This window comes from Solanum lycopersicum, chromosome 3 (assembly GCF_036512215.1).
Source record: "Solanum lycopersicum chromosome 3, SLM_r2.1".
In the NCBI taxonomy this organism is placed as follows: Eukaryota; Viridiplantae; Streptophyta; class Magnoliopsida; order Solanales; family Solanaceae; genus Solanum; species Solanum lycopersicum.
In genome coordinates this window covers 20,544,072-20,557,097 of record NC_090802.1, presented here as the reverse complement: position 1 = coordinate 20,557,097, position 13,026 = coordinate 20,544,072, and the positions used below count along the sequence as shown (strand labels likewise).

The 13,026-nt window shown below is 35.0% G+C and overlaps 1 long non-coding RNA gene across 1 annotated transcript; it reads right to left on the bottom strand.

Annotated features, from left to right (window-relative positions):
- Window positions 1-8,403: 8,403 nt before the first annotated feature.
- LOC112941061 (uncharacterized) lies at window positions 8,404-12,329 on the bottom strand. Its single transcript, XR_003245930.2, has 2 exons — window positions 9,934-12,329; window positions 8,404-8,871 (listed from the first exon to the last, which is right to left on the bottom strand). It is a non-coding gene; the product is annotated as an uncharacterized lncRNA (long non-coding RNA).
- Between the last annotated feature and the right edge of the window lie 697 nt (window positions 12,330-13,026).

Genomic DNA, 13,026 nt, shown 5'->3' with positions numbered 1-13,026 from the left:
GTAATAACCCAACAAAGCAAAAGGCAACTTTTCATGCCATTGTTGAGAATTTTGCACCATTTTACGAAGTACCTTTTTTATATTTTTGTTAGAAGCTTCTACAACTCCATTTGCCTTTGGGTGATACGGAGTTGAATTTTGATGCTCAAACATAAATTTGATGGCATACCTCCTGCATTAAGCAATTTTTGAGATTTATTGCATCATCGATAACAATCATCTTTGGAATACCAAACCGACGGATGATGTTGAAATGAATAAAATCCACCACAGCCTTCTTGGTCACTGACTTGAAAGTTAATGCTTCCACCCACTTTGTGAAAAAATCAATGGCCACAAGGATGAACCTATGACCATTCGATGTTTTTGGTTCTATTGTCCCAATCACATCCATTCTCCATGCCATGAAAGGCCATGGAGAAAACATGGCATGCAACTCAGTATTTACACATTTTAGAAGTACCAAATCATGTGCCTTCTTGTACAGTATGCCTCTGCTCAAGAAAAACTCGCTTGCTAGTCGTCGAATAGTTTTTTTGGTCATTATTTTACATCTGACGGACATTCTCCAGACTGAAGATATGTTTTAATATCATGAAACCAAGGTTTACCATCAAATTTTTCTTCAAACGTGTTACAATAAACATGTTGTCGTGAATTTGTATGTACAAAGGATCGATATGAGCATCATTACGATGTTGGAGCATCGAAGATAAAGTGTCAAATGAATATGCAATTTCATTGTAAACTCTAGGAATGTGTCTAAACTTTATCGACATGAATCATTGGCAAAGATCTTGTATACAATGTTGATAGGTTATGATCTTTGGGTCACGAGTTTACCGATCTCCTTGAATTTGATGAACTAAAAAATTTGAGTCTCCTAACACTAAGAGTTCTTGGATGTTCATGTCAGTAGCTAACCTCAAACTCAAAATGCAAGCTTCATATTCTAACATATTATTAGTATAATAAAATCTATGTTGAGTTGTTAATATTCCCCTGATTCTGACATAAGAACAAATCCCATTCCAACTCCCTTCTTGTTAGAGGCACCGTCAAAGAAAAACTTCCATTGTTGTTTGTTATCGTGAATAACTTCATCGATACATGATATCTCTTTATCTGGAAAATAAGTCTTAAGTGATTCATATTCTTCATCAATAAGATTCTCTGCCAAATGATCTGTCGATGCTTGAGCTTTCTTTGCGGTCGCATCACATAGATAATATCTAACTCTGTGAGTAATATTTGTCATTTCACAAGCCTGCCCATGGGCATGGGCTTTTGAAAAATGTATTTTAATGGATCCATACGTGAAATGAGATAAGTAGTGTAAGATGAGAGATAATGCTTCAGCTTTTGTGCTATCTAATTAGGGCACGACATGTTCTCTCAAGAAGGGTGTACTTTGATTCATAAACAATAAACTTCTTGCTGAAGTAATAAATGGCCTACTCTTTCTTCCCTGTTTCATCATGCTGAACCAATACACAACCGCAAGAATTATCTAGTACTGATATATACAATATCAAAGGTCTTCCCGGCTCGGGAGGAACCAACACAGGGTGATTCGATAAGTAATTCTTAATTCTTTCAAAATCCTCTCGAAATTCTTCAGTACAGTCGACTGTGGCATTATTTTTTAACAACTTAAAGATGGGTTCAAAAGTTGTTGTGAGTTGAGCAATGAATCTACTAATGTAGTTTAACCTTCCTAGAAGACTCATAACCTTAGTTTTGTTCTTTGGAGGTAGCAATTCCTGAATGACTTTTATTTTTGAAGTATCTAACTTGATGCCTCATCGACTTACTATAAACCCCAAAAGCTAACCTGATCATAATCCAAACACATATATTTGCATTATTAAGCTTGACATTATACCTGCAGAGCCTTTTGAAGAATCTTCTTAAATCTTGCACATGATTTGACTGTTTTTTTGATTTAATGATCACATTATCCACATAAACTTCGATTTCTTTATGCATCATATCATGAAACATGACCGTCATCGCCCTCATATAAGTTACTCCTGCATTTTTTAATCTAAAAAGGCATAACTCGATAACAATATGTACCTTGTGGAGTGATAAAAGACATTTTTCTGCATCTTCATCATGCATAATAATCTGATGATAACCCGCATATCAATCTACAAAAGATGCAACCTCATGTTTGGCACAATTATCCAACAACATATGGATGTTGGTCAAAGGAAAATCATCTTTTCGACTTGCTTTTTTCAAATCACAATAATCAACACACATTCAAACTTTGTCGTCTTTGTTGGGGACAGGTATGATGTTGGCTAACCTGGAAGGTATTGAGCGACTCGAATGACTTTGGTCTCAAGTTGTTTTGTGATCTCCTCTTTAATTATTACACTCATGTCAGTTTTAAGCTTTCTCAACTTTTGCTTTACCGGAGGGAAGTTAGGATCAATTGGCAACTTGTGAACAACCATGTCAGTGCTTAATCCAGGCATGTCATCATAAGATGATGCAAAAACATCTTTTTAATCAAACAGAACCTGGATTATATCCTCTTTTTGATGTTGAACATGTACACTTATCTTAGTATCCTTAATATTTTCATGATCCCCTAAATTTATTGTCTCAGTTTCACTCATGTTGGGATATGATTTATCCTTAAAATGTTCGAAATCCCTGCCTAATTCTTCAAATACTTCATCTTCATTAAATTCGATTTTTTGACTTACTATTTCATGATTAGGTCAAAGATTAGATTGGATTTTAAAATCTGGTGAAAAATTCTGCATGCATGTCATATCACTAGAATTGACATAGAAAGAACTGTATAGAAGAAACACAAAAATATATTCGACTGAAATAAAAACCCAATTACATCCTATTGAAAAGGAAAATGTTGAGTTTGAAATAAAATGACAAGATAAAATCTGAATTAAAACCCTTGGAATAAATCGGACGACAGAAAGAAAAACAAGACATACTAACAAAACTCATTCTTAATGGGAAGAGGTGTGGCCTCCCAATTGTTCAGTTGGATATAAGAATCAATGAATTGCACATCTCTATTGCTAGTGCGTTCTTTGAGTTCCACCATATCAGCCTCGACAAATAAATCTTTAATATAGTTAATCAACTCTTCATTAAATTCCAGCGCTGGCTCTGAGAGAGGTGATTCATAAGATTTTATTGGGTGGGCTTGGATGAAATATTTGTATATGGGTGGTATAGGCTTTGTAAGCAACCATACATCTCTCTTCTTGTTCTTTGCCATCATTCTGTCCTCTACTCTAGGCTCGTACTCTAAGCCAAAAGTATCAATGCTCTTTTGTGGACACACCGTATAAAATCTCCCTAGCAAGAAGATTCCCAAGCCCTTACCCGGATCAAACCCATGTTTCAACAATTCATTTACCACCATCACAGACGCCATGGGCAACTGTGGTTTTGAAATGACATTCCCTTGAGGACATGCTCAACAACCACTTCCTCAAAATCTTGACAAACCGGTGCCTCATTCTCATTATTTATCTTGACAAAAGGGAGGGAAGAGTTTTTGTAGACTGCACAGGTCCCCCTCACCATGAACAATCACTTCTTGTCGGTTGTATTCAAACTTAATCATTTGATGCAACGTGAAGGGACTGCCCCAGCTCTATGCACCCATGGTCTCCCCAAAAATAGATTATGTATTGATATCCAACACTTGAAAATTCACAGTGAAATCGATAGGCCCTATGGTTAGTAAGAGCTCTATCTGACATCTGTTTTTGACCCATCAAAAGCTTTAACATATACATTGTTGGGTCAGACCCTTTCAGCACAAACATTCATTTTTTGTAGAGTTGATAAATGCCAAATATTTGCTCCAGATCCTCCATCAATTAGAACTCGAGTGACATATGAAAGCTCACACTTTACAGTGATGTAGAAGCCTTGGTTATGTCTTGTACCTTCCATAGGTAGTTCATCATTTGAAAAGGTGATGTGGTTTACCTCAAATATACTCCCAACAATATTTTCTAACTGACTCACTATAGCTTCACTAGGAACATGTGCTTCATTAAAAAATTTCATTACATCCTTACGATTTTCATCAGAATCTATTAGCAAAGACAATAAACATATTTGGGCTAGGAATTTTCCTAACTGTTCTACAATAGAGTAGTCTGATAATTTCATCTTCCTCAAGAAATCCTTTGCCTCTCCTTCAATGACTGGACTCTTGACTTGCACTTGCTCATTTTCAGTTTTCCTTAATTCCGTCGGGGCATAACATCTTCCCCAATGGGCTATTCCTCCTACTTCATCTATTTCTTCATCGACTTCTTTCCTCTTGTATGTCACGACAATAGGCTCGTAATTCCAAGGAACATCATTAGGGTTAGTCATTGGAAGTTGGGATACTGGTGATCATAGGAGGAACATAGGCTCATTGCAAGGTCAGGATAAACTTGTTTGGCACTTTTGGAACAAGCGATCTTGTCTTACTCTGACTCACCCAAACATCTTCAAGCGCTCCTTTCACAGTTAAGATGGGTGTGTTTGATGGGCTCAACTTTTCTGACATCTTTTCCGCCCCCTAGGGCATCATTTTTGTCAAGTCAACAACATTCACCAAATTTTCTATACTAGTTCCAACCTTAAGGATTGGCTTATACGGGACCGCAAATTCGTCGCGACCATTCATCATTTCTAACATGTTTGTTTCAGTATGCCTTGGCAATGGATTTTGATTGATGTTGGGTCCACTCAGACTTTCAACTATAATTTGATTAGCATCGATTAAATCCTGAATGACCCTTTTCAAATACCAAAATCTCTCTATGTTGTGTCATGGGGCATTAGAATAATATGAATAATGTTGAGAATAATCTTGATTTTTCGGCGGAGGATTTGACATCTTTCTTTCAATAGGACTCAAAACATTCAACGTCCTTAATTTCTGAAACAAGATAGCATATAACTCCCTAATAGGAGTGAACTCATCTTTAGCACCATTTCCCTTCTTGTATTGTGGTTTAGGACGAAAAGGAATTTTAGCAGTATTTTGGTGAACGAGTAGGGGTGGTGGATGATTTTGGGAAATTGGTGCACACCATTGCGGATAAGTAGAGGGTGCAATTTATTGTGTGCTAAAAAGGGGATATGGAGAGTATGGGACGGAATATTGTGGAGCTTGGGAAGGAAATTAGTGTTGCAGGGGATTATCTTAGACATAAGTTCGAGGCGTTGATACATCAATGGCTATATCCTCCCTTCTCTTCTTCCCTCCAATATTTCCAGAAATATTTTGAAGCACTTGTTTTGTCACATTTAAGGTAGCTTGACTTACAATCTTTCTAGACTTGGTATCATTTTCCACTATTTCCCTAACCTTAATAACTTAAGCAAATGTCATTCTGATGGTAGTAAGCAAATAGTGAAAGTAATCAGGTTCTTGTGCTTGGAGAAACACATCAATCATTTCCGACTCCTTCATAGGTGGTTTAATCCTAGCAGCTTGCTCCCTCCATCTGACGATATATTTACAAAAAAAAATTCGTATTCTTTTTCCTTATGTTGGCTACAAGGAGCGATCTGGCACAATGTCAATATTATATTAAAAATTTTTACACAAAATATCGAGCCAAATCATCCCACGTATGCCAGTTGGAAATATCCTGATTTATGGACCATTCAGATGGAATCCCTACTAAGCTTTCCCCAAAATAGGCCATAAGCAACTCTTGTTTGCCCTATGCACACGTCAGTTGATTGTAATATCTCTTCAAATGAGCTATGGGGTCTCTGTGACCATCGTATTTCTCAAACTTTGGAGTTTTAAAACCAGTAGGAAAATGAACGTGGGGAAACATACACAAGTCATTGAATGAGATACCTTTGTGGCCTCCTAGTCCTTGCATATCTCTTATACTCTGTTCTAAACTTTTCATTTTCTTAGACATCTCTCATGTTCCTCATTCTTAACCATCTCTTATGTTCCTCATTCTTAACCATCTTTTCAACTTTGATAGGGGAATTATATTGATGAATGTGGGGATAAGATCTTGGAACTTTAATTGCCTCTTTAAGAATGTAACCATGATCGTGACGAACTTTGGACGGAGGATCGCTGTTATATTTAGGCATCATTGTTGGTTGCAGGACGCTATTAGTCGAGGCAGTTGACAAGAAGAGTGGGTTACTTATCATAAGGGTACTCGAAGGGCGCATTGTAGAAATTCCAACAACATTGGATGTGTTAGATAGTGGCCGAATCCAGGGAGATAGATTGGATCACTTGTCGACACCTGGATGGCGGGTGACATATTTGTATCTAAATAATCCTGGATTAAATACGGTGGATTTTTTCCACTTATCCAAGGCTCGTACATCTCTGCCATTATTGTTTTAATGCCCTTATCTTTTCTGTTGACCTTTTTTCTTGTGAAGTCATCTGGTTTCGGATGTCATCATTGTCTGATTCATTTCCATCTTTGTGGGCCCTTTCGACCTTGTATTGTAAGGATGTGATGCCAGCTTAACCACAAACCAACCACCTTTCAGCTAACGTGTCTCTCTTTCTTGTCTCTCTCTCTCTCTCTGAATGGAGTAACAAATGGATTAGTTTTAAGAAATTGTGCACATTGTAGCCACATACATTCTTCTAATATAGGAGACCTCTCATGTTTCATCTCGGCTTACCTAGGCATTATTATCTTCTTTAGTGATTTTTAAAGGTTTTGATCGAATCCATTGGGTTTCCTATGTATCATGTTGGCACGAATCAGATTTCTGCATAGTTCAAGAAAGATATTAATAATAAATATTTTTTTAAAAATAATTTATGTACATGAGTTGATCAAAAGCAAATCTTTTCATCTATTTTCAAATATTTTTAACATAATGATTTGAATAAAACATAAAAACAGAATTACCTAATACTAAGATAGACTCAAAATGATTAACTAAAAATAAATAAAATAAAAATAATAATAAAAACAAAAAACAATAACTAATAACTAAGAAAAGAAAATAGATTAGAAAGGAAACAAAATCCTCTGATCTCAATCGTCCCCAAGACCCTTATAAATCCAAGCCAAGGCTTTCGGTAGATGTGGAGCTAGAGCACGGGCATGTTGGCCAAACCTCTCATTATTCTGGTGTAGATAACCAACATAAACATCATTGACTTTATCCCTGAGTTGCAATATTCGATCTTTGGTTTCATTCATACTGTCATAACAATTCTGTAACCAATGTCGAGTTGTATTAACTTCATACGTCAAATCCTCCCCTTTTCCTTGGAGCTTCTCAATTTGAAGGTGGAGTGCCTCTTGATCAATCATCCTTTGATCCCTCTCAATATCACATTATGTCTGATTAGCACTGAAACACCTTGCTATTTCTCTTTTCCGTTCCATAGAAGCCTTAACTTGAGTGTGAAGTCTAGACTGTGCACAGATAAGCTGGACCTTTTCTTTTTTATACTCCTTTCCTGTTGCTCCATAGCTCGTGTGGCAATGCCCAAGTCTTCTTGTAAGGTCAGAATCGTAGAATAGTGTTTTCTAATCCTTATCACGTTGGGAAAGTCACCTTTAGCATTCTTTAGATCATTACTTAGGATTCCAGAGTAAATCTATAGCATCTTTCAACTTCGAGGCGAGCTTACTTAATCCTAACCTCAATTTCTGCTTCTCGATCTACGAGTCCTTCCACCGATCATTTTGGCACAACCTTAGAAGAGGGATGATCATGAACCCATTCTAATTATGCTTTGTCCACCTCACCTTTGGTGCGCACCATATCGCGAGGACTTGAGAGCATGCATCCCCCCAAATCATGAATATATTTGATTTCCTAAAAGGAATCTTGGGATGAAACTCATACATGAATTTCCACATATCTTCATTAGGAGGTGGAAAGTGGCGTCGACCAAGTTGTCGCATAACTCTAAGTGACATGTAAGGTTGGACACCTCAAAGACCCATCAGGATGATGAATGATCAAAAGTTAGACATTTATATCACCTCGTCTGATGGAAACGAATGATAACTCCACATAATTGTGTCATAAGTCAATTATTGAGGAATTTCTTCTAAGCCTCAACACCTCTCGAAAAACTATGATCGTTGATTCTTTCCTCATGGGCTCTAATATAATCATTCCATTTTACTTTAAAGTCCACTGCATAAGGGTGATGATGAATGTGCTCAATCATCCATTGTTGTAACAACGTATTGCATTCTCAAAGTAGTCTTGTCCATCCTTGCAAATTGTTAAGACACGATAGATGTCTGTCAAAACCATTAGTACGAGGGTGATATTAGATTTTTTCTCAAAAGTTGTAATAACTCTAACCAAATTCATGCTGATCTTTCCTCCTTTTTTTATAAGTACCATGATCCGCAAAAAATCCACTACGAAGGCATCATAACTGTGTGCTTTCCAGTTCAAATGACACCCATTATTAAGAAGTTTCTTTCCATATACCATGAATCCATCCTTTCTGCCATATCATTCTCATTTATGTAAAGTAACTCTTAAAATATCCTCCCATTAATATGTTTTGGTATCGGCTCTTCTATGTGAAGATTTTTACCCAATCCTATGAATTCCCCTATCTCTTCTAGTGTGGGGGTGAGTTCAAAGCCAGAAAAATTAAATACACTTTTAATGGGTCCCAAAAATGTACTAGTGTTTCTATCAAGTCTCGTCGTGACTCAACATACAAAAGTCTTCGTAGAAATCCTAAGTGTTTGAACATCATTCCTTTCCCATGATTTATCATGCTTTCATACCATGTCTTCAAAAGTGTTGGGGCCTTATCCATATCATGAACCAAGGTGATTGATCCTTCCTTGACCTCTTATCTCCCTTTCCATATGGATTCATATGTTCCTATATTATGATAATGACAATTAGGACTTAATAAAACACATTTTTTATAAGAATAACATAAAAATTATTGTATATAAAATTATAAACACCATTAAAAACAAAAAGGAGAACATCACATTTTATCTAAGTCATGTATTTATTTATAAAAGGAGGAAAAAATAAAAAAAATCTCCAACTAAATAATCTGAGAAGGGTTAGGGGAAGAAATATATTTTTTTTATGATGATTATTATAAAAAGAATGATTGTAAAAAAAAAAATATATATATATATATATATGTATATATATATATATATATATATATATATATGTATGTATATATATATATATATACACATATACATATACATATACATATATATACATATACATATATATACATATACATATACATATACATATACATATATATACATATATATATATACACATATACATATACATATACATATATATACATATACATATATATACATATACATATACATATACATATACATATATATACATATACATATATATACATATACATACATATACATATATATATATATATATATACATACATACATATATATATATATACACATACATACATACATACATATATATATATATACACATACATACATACATACATATATATATATATATATATATATATATATATATATATATATATATATATATATAACACGCACGCACGCACGCACAGACACACAGTGTTTAATGAAAGTAAGACACCAAGACTTTAATTTTATAAATTTTTCATTTTATTTAATTAATCTAAAGTTGGTAAACATTTATATAGCTTTCTCAATAATGTAACAAGTAGCACAGAAATGTACATGATGGTCTTAAGTAGGGGTAACCGTCCTAGACTGACTCGATTCCTGTGTCGAGTCTCATTAATTCAACAATATTCATGATGTAGATAAATCAAATCATGTTAGAGACCATCATCGTTGAAGCTTGTTTTACTAAGTAAACAACATAATGGAGTAGGTGTCTAGACTAGTTGTAAAACCAGCGGAGCACTCGAGTCTGGAAGGGACAACATACCAGTAGAAACGCTTTCCGGCCTCACTATTAATCCTTCTCATCCTAAGACATGTGCTATTATAGGATCCTTCCTAGAATCGTTGCCGCATCTCTGGTATCTTATGGCTCGGGAGCGTAATTGTGTTACCAAATAAAGTATATGAGTAGACTTAGTGTTTTATCTGAAAAATATTATTATTTGGTTAAAAATAGTGAAAAATGACTAAGTTTTGGAAAATCAATTAATCTTCTTATTTAAGAAAAATTGACTTTCCAAATTACGGAGTCGCCATTTTATTTTTGATAAAATCAAGAAAAAATTAAAATTTATTTTCAAAAGATTCAAAAACAGATAAAAATCGATTGAAAAAGGTTAGAAGTTCAAATGTACATCCCGAAAAGGTGTTGACCGACGATGATTAAATAACCTTTAAAATAAATTATAAAATTTTAACTAAGAGAAATTCGTTTTTTTTTATATATATATTTTAACAATTTTATTTATCATTATTTTCTAAAGGACACATTTAGAGGAAATTAACCTAAGGAATAAACTAAATGGTGACAAAAGTCGATAAAACAAAATAAATAAATAAAATAGTAGTAAAATTTTATGATTAAATAAATATAGTAAGAAATGACTATCTTTTAGGAAATTAATAAAATTCCACCAAAATATTAGTCAATCCAATCATATGATAAATAAAAGGGAGAGAGGAAAGAATATTTGAACTTGGGCTAATTGTCCAAATTCATTCAATTTGGACTTTTAGCCCACCTGCCCTAGACTAAATTATTCAAAATGTGGACTTGTGCCCTTATCCAATAATTCAAACCCTGAAGAAAATTTTGGCCTTTGGGCCTATTAAAATTTAGCTGAAGGGCCTTGGCCCATTTCCCCTGAAAAAAGAAATAGGGAGTGTACACAGGATGTATACTGTTGTATATGGTATATATACGATCCATATTATACTTTTTAATCCTGTATATTTGTTCAAATACGATTTCTCACGATTCCACCTGTATTTCCCATATTATTTCGGCGTATTTGTACCTGTACCATTTTTATTACTGTATATCACTGCCCAAAGGATGTATACCAATGTATACGGGATATATCCTATGCACGTATTCATTCACTATTCTTGTATTTTACTTGAATTTGGCTTCCATGTACGTTAAACCTGTAATTCGTATTTCTTACACCTCTTTATGGTATATCGCGTATGTATATCAGTGTATACAGGTTGTATATCGGCCTGTTTTTCAACTTTCAAAAGTTGAAAGCTCCTTTACAACAACATATTTCACTGCTATCAACCCATATTTCAAATTTTGTTCTCCTGTACGTCTTTGATCTGTATATAAGTGTATATACAATATGTATAAAGACGGTACACAACTTTTTCAACACCTGCAAACATGATTTACAGCCCCCTTTCCAGGTTTTGATGAACCTGCAATTAATTTCCAGCAGTGCATTTCAACCTGCTCTTTGACTTGTACATCAATTTACCAATTTTTGAAAGGCTGGACGACTCGAGAGTACTGATTCCACTCAAGCAATAGAAAGAAAGGCTATCTCCTCTAATCTCTAACTATGCTGAGTTCAATCAAGCTAAGAACTAGTCAACCTCCTTACTTCTTTACCGCTCCTTCCCGAGGTTTGAGCATTTACGGCTCAACAAGAGAATGCAATGGAAGAAATCCATTATGGACTCGGGGCGGGTTCATACAAAGAAAGAAAGAGAAAAGAAAAAGTTATGTAAGAGTCTTATCCTTCCAAGCCAATCAAGATAACACAACATAACATTTTCAAGTAATAAACTAAATCTACCCTAATGTACAGAAACAAGGAGGAATAGCATGTGAACTAGGCACCATTGATGATATTGAAAGACTTCATTGCACACTCCATGCACTACAGAGAATTCAAAAATAGCAATAGACACAAAGGAACCAAGGTCTAAGGCAGTGACTACATTGTGCAAAAGGTAGCAACAACACATAAATTATTAGCAAATAAAATATGCTCCAAACAAGGAAGGTCATGATTTCCTTTAAGCTGGAGAAGTCAAGAGAAGAGAAGATATCAAGATAAAACAGTCACATAGTCCTAACTTAAGAAAAAGAAAAGCAGTAATGACAGTGCTTTGAGGACTTGTTGAAGCAAATTACAGAACTTCCTGATCATTTTTATAAGCTTAAATAACAAGATTAAAAAAGCAAGAGGTTTATTGATGAGAACCAAGCAAGAGAACTGAATGTCAAACAACCAACAACACCAAGCAGCAAACTAATTAACTCCATAGATACGAACTCGAACCAATGCACATAACGACCAATATATAATACTAAAGCGACTTCCATTAATACTCAGATCGTGCTTAATGCTCAGAATGCCCATAGAAGTTAGAACCAACATTGAAGAGAAGATTCTAAAGCAAGGAAAGCAAACGATTCCAAAGGGACAGTACACTACGGATTCGCAAGAAAACTTTTAAGAAAAAAAAAAGGAAACAAAAGCAAAACAGAAAAGAGAGAAGAAAACTTGGTATCTGGGCTACTCCAAAGCTCAAATTAACATGATAACAAACACAAGACACAACCATTGAGCCATTAAATAACAGAAAAATCACAACATCTGCACTAGTATCACGTACTCACCCTAAACTGGAAATAAAAATACAATTAAAGCAAAAATCTTCCAAAATTTCTATTATCCTAAATTTTTTATATGCCTACACCTATTGCTCTTTTCAAATATCTTTAAGAAAATAGAAAATTCTTTTTTCGAAAAACCTCCCCTGCTCTAATTTCCCAACAGACCTTATATAGGAAGGGTATTTTTGTTTTCAAAAATGGGGTGAAAGGGTAGAATTGTCTCAGCCACAAAACGTTATCCCCTCCAATTCAGAGAATATTCTGAAACGATTCTTCTTGCCCAACGGATTTGGAGAGAGATGGACGGCTGGGATCGATCCGTCCTCCTTGAACTTGACGTGACACTCATCCACTTGAGCGAAGGACGAGATCCAGCTGCACGGAACGTATGAGCGAGGTCGAAGAGGAAGGTGACAAAAGAGTGCAGGGTACTAGGTTTCCCACTCGGCA